The 4,573-nt window shown below is 49.7% G+C and overlaps 1 protein-coding gene across 1 annotated transcript in view; it reads left to right on the top strand.

The window, feature by feature from the left end:
- Positions 1–4,286: 4,286 nt before the first annotated feature.
- Positions 4,287–4,573, top strand: part of B3GNT2 (UDP-GlcNAc:betaGal beta-1,3-N-acetylglucosaminyltransferase 2) — a 25,753-nt gene continuing 25,466 nt past the window's right edge. Inside the window, exon 1 of the mRNA XM_039887038.1 lies at positions 4,287–4,513. The gene's annotated coding sequence lies outside the window, so the exon portion shown is untranslated. The remainder of the gene's footprint in view (positions 4,514–4,573) is intronic.

Raw genomic sequence — 4,573 nt, 5'->3', positions numbered from 1 at the left:
CTGTTATTCCCTAAAAGATCTTCTGTCCTGCCATCGTCCCACAATACGCTGCTCTTCTTGGCACCTGACCTCCCTCTCTCTCCTCACTCCTCCCTTCAAGATCTTTTTCTGTGAGCCTCTAGGATTGCAGATTTCAACAACCAAACGGAGTCAAAGGGCGGTTCATGGATCCATGCATTGGTCTATCCATCTATCCTTAAGGTCAGCTTAGAATGAAATTTTCACCTCCTTTGCTTTCCCTGCAGCAGTAGGAGATGAGGCTCTCACTCTTTCACTTCTGTGTCCCCCAGGGCCCGGAGGTGAGATGATTTCTCTCTCCCCGATCATTTCTCTTCCCCCTATTGCAAACACCCTATTCCTTTGAAGAGGCTGCCCTCCCATTTTTTGCAAGGATGTGTCAAACCTCTACTCTCTTCGAATCTTTCATTTCTCCTTACCACCCCCAGTCTCTTGTATGTTATAGAGTAAGAGAAAGGATTCAGTATTCCACATCAAACCTGACTGGCTCAGTCATCCTCCAAACTCCACCCTCTTGTTATAATAGAGAGGTAGTCTACTGCATGAGGTTAGTCTTTTCACCCATACTCTGGTTCCATTCCCTCCCATGGTCACAGGAAACTTTATTGTCCATTGTCCTCTTTTTGCTGTACCTTTATCTGTTTCTTCTCTGTAGGATCCTCCCCATCTGCACTTACACACACTCAAATTATTCCATCCTAAAAAAATAATGAAAATATGTAAACTAAAATAACATTCCTCTCCAGCTATTTATCTCTCTGACCCTTCACAGTCAAACCTTTTAAGAGTTGCTTATACTCAGCGCCTTTCTTCATTTCTTCACTTCTCACTCACTCCTCAGTGCTCTTAGTCTCGCTCTCACTCCTTCACTCCACCAGACAGTACTCTGGAAAAGTCCTAATGGCACCAAGGTCACTCAATCCAGTGCAAGTTATTCAGTCATTTCCCTTGTGTCTCTCAGCCGTTTTGAATGTTGTTGACTACTGCTTCCTTCTTATAACACGTTCTGTTCTGGGCTCTGTGACCCCACTTTCCCAAGCTCCTAGTTTTCTTTCTGTCTCTCTGGCTGCTCCTCTACCCACTCTGCCAGATACTTTACTTCTGTCCAGTCTTTAGACAAATGTTTCTAAGGTTCAGTCCTAGGCCCTCTTCTGGTTGAACTCTATATTCACCTAGGAGACCACCTGGTTTTATTTCCACCTCTACACCAGCCATTCCAACTCCAATCTCTCCTAAGAGCACCAGACCCTACAACCAACCGAATATCTCCACTTGGACATCTCACAGGCAGCTCAAACTCACTTTGACCAAATGCAAACTTTGGGAAGGTTTTCTCAACCCTCCTCCCTGAGGGCTCCCCGACTCAGAAAATTGTACCACCATCTATCTGGTTGAAGCAGCAGAAACCTGGGCGTTTTCTTTGATTCTTCCCTATCTAAACAGTCACCAAGTCTTGTTGGTGTTTACTTCTCTCCGTTTGCTCTACTGCTTAAACAACCCCTTTCAGTTATAGCAGCGGTCTTCTAAACTGTCCCTCCACCCTACTGCCCCCTCTCCCTATTCCTTCTTCACCTTATAGTCTGTGAACTTATTGAAGATGGTAATAGAGAACCTGCATGATCTAGCCTCTGCTTATCTCTCCAGCTTCCCCCTCGGCCTCATTTCCCTTTGTACCCTGAACCAGCCAGAAACTCTGTTCCACTTTCCTCTGAATAAATCCTGCCCACCCTTCAGCTCAACTCAGATGTCACCCCCTCCTCTTGGACTCCCCATATGATCCTGTCACCTTGTACTCTCTTTCGCCCTTAACACAATTGTAATTATGTAATTGATTGTGCATTTTATTGTTAAGCCCCTTCTCTCTCCAGCTAGACTGTGAGCTCCAAGACGGAAGTGTTTCTGCTATGTTGACCACTCTACTGCCTAGCAGTGTGCTGTGTATCTAGTAGGCGGTCAACCTATATTTGTTCAACATATTAATAATATATCTTTACCTAATGATGAAGGACCCAGGCCCCAACCCAAGAGTAGATATTACTCTCAAGTGGGTGTGGAATTAGCCCTCAAAGACAGTAAAACTGTTACAGATACATGCCCAGCTGCATTAATTAATAGCATGATGGAGAGAATGCCCTTATTGTTTTTTGAATTTCAGGGCCTGGGCATCTTTTGGCAGCTGCAAAGGACATAATCTTAACTTTCTTATTGGTTGCTAGCTGACATTGTAGCAGTTATTTGACTAAAAACTCCTTGGCTGGCAGTCTGAAAGTATGTCTGTGGCTATGAGGAGTGCTTTTAAAGGAAAGACATATATGCACAGAAACAATATACCAATTTGAAGATATAGAAAAATCTTCAGATGTCAATCTTGTTCCATCAGTTAAAGAACAGCCACCTAAAGATATCTTTATTTAAACCAAGGTACGCAGACTTGTGTTTAATTATTCTGACACAAAATGAAAGACATAGGTTTTGTTTGTTTATGATTTATACTTTCTGTAGAGATCTTACAGATTTTCTAATTTCTATATTTTTTTAAAAGTGTTTTATTAGCTTCCTAAATTATGAAAGTTAATATAACTGGAAAAATACAAAATTCAAAGTCAGTAAGGTTCTAAAATTCATCTTCTCTCTTTCCGACGCCCCTATCCCACATCCGATGTAACCGTGCGCATCCTTACAGGTGGTTTTCTATTAATATACAAAAATCTAACTCGTTTGGACTTTATGTCGCAGTCTTAGGAGAATCATGTGATTAACATAAAATCAAAAAGGTTGGAAGGCTGCAAACCAAAACTTTTCCAGATCTGACGAGAGAGTTCGTTTCCAATGGACCGCAAGCACACGGCTCAGAGCGTGCATCAGCAACGCGTTCCTCTTCCGCGCTGAGTTTAAGACTAAGGGCCAATAGATGAGTGCCTGAGCTCACAGGTGCCCGAAATTCCTGCGGTAGCAATTCCTTGCTTTTCAGCTAATTCAGCCTCAGAAAGGCTTCTGAAAATGTGAATAGTTGAGCGTGGATTGTCTTTAACTCCTCGGTCTGATTATCTAAAAGGGGAAGGCTGCTTTCTTCGTGGAGAGGTAAGGACCATGGGAGGAGAGGTGCTTTCAGGTGCGCCTCGGGCCAGGCTTGCCTTCTAGCAGAGCGCATCCGTGAAAAGCTGGCTGCTCTAGGTCTTTCACACCAGTGCAACTTCTTCATCGGGTCGCTCAGGACTTAACCTGGGGACCCCACAGTTGTGTCAATAGCGGCTCCGACTCACCTTAGAATGCAGTACTCTGGTGAGCCGGCGGGGGCGCTGGGCTAGAGGGATGCGTCTGTGGTCTCCAGAGCTCTGGCCAGTGGGTGTCCCCATCCAGCCCCAGGGAGCCGGTGGTATGGGTGTGTCAGAGTTCAGCCATTTAGTCTGCAGCTAGGTATCCGCCCTACCTCTTGGGTTCGAGGCCCAGCGTCTGGGCACCTTGCGTTTCCGGCTTCCAGAGACACCCGTGGAACCTCGAGGAAATTCTCTGCAAGATACAGCAAGGAGAACTAAAACTTCCCTCTGGTGACCACGTCCTGGGCGGCTTCATAAATCTGAAGATCTGATGGCAATGGCAAATAAGGCATCTTAGGCCTTGGGCTGTAGGGCATCATTTGGGCACCTAAGAGGTGGCAGCAGGTACTGGGTGGGCAGAGAGCATTGGTCAAGTCCCGCTTTGGTCCTGGTTCCCCCACCTTCCACGGTGGAACTTCGGGTTTTGGGGGGCCGCACCCATCCACGTACTTGAGGGGCGGCTGGTTTCCGGTCCAGGCCCTGTCACAAACTGGCTCCAGCCAGAAAAGGTCTCTGGAATCACGTGCTTAGTTTCCCAACATCGGATGTACTACAAAAGGGGCGACCTGCAGCTGGGGGATTTAGGGATTTAGGTTAGACTGGAGATGGAATACAATTCTTTTGAACTTCAAGCGGCCTTGCTTTTCCGAAAGGTCTACTTCCTCGGGACCCTTTCCCCCCTAGCTTAACCCTTTGCTTTCCAGGTGTGGGTCGGAGGGTCCCCCCGGGAAGCCAGGAGCAGAGCGAGCCTGGGCGCGTCCTGGGCGCGGACTGGCTGACAGGCGCCAGCAGGCCCTTCCTCAAACTTGGGGCGCGGGGCGGTGGGCCGGGCAGGGCGGTGACGTGAGGGGCGGTGCCGGGCCTGGTTGGCTGGTCGGGCGGGGGCAGGGGCGGAGCCGCGCCGTGGCCCCGCAGGCGGCGGCGTCGCGGGGAGCTGGAGCCGGGACTGAGGCGCTGCGACCGTGGCGGCAACAAGTGCCGGAGCCGAGCCGGAGCCGAGCCGGAGCCAGGCCGCCGCCGGGCCGCCGCGGACAGCGCCAGGCCGCCAGTCGCGGGCGCAGCGCATGGAGCGTGAGCGGCGGCGATCGCCGGGCTGAGCCGCGCGGAGCGGTCGGGACGTGGATGCGGCCGCGGTATCCCGCCCCCGACCCGCTGAGCAGGAGCTGCTCCCGGACAAGGTAGGGCTGGGTGGGTGTGCACCCCCGTCGACCCCCACCCCCACTTCTCCTCCCCCATCA

This window comes from Pteropus medius, unplaced genomic scaffold (genome assembly GCF_902729225.1).
Source record: "Pteropus medius unplaced genomic scaffold, Ma_sr-lr_union100, whole genome shotgun sequence".
Classification (NCBI taxonomy): Eukaryota; Metazoa; Chordata; class Mammalia; order Chiroptera; family Pteropodidae; genus Pteropus; species Pteropus medius.
This window is presented reverse-complemented; position numbering and strand designations above follow the sequence as displayed.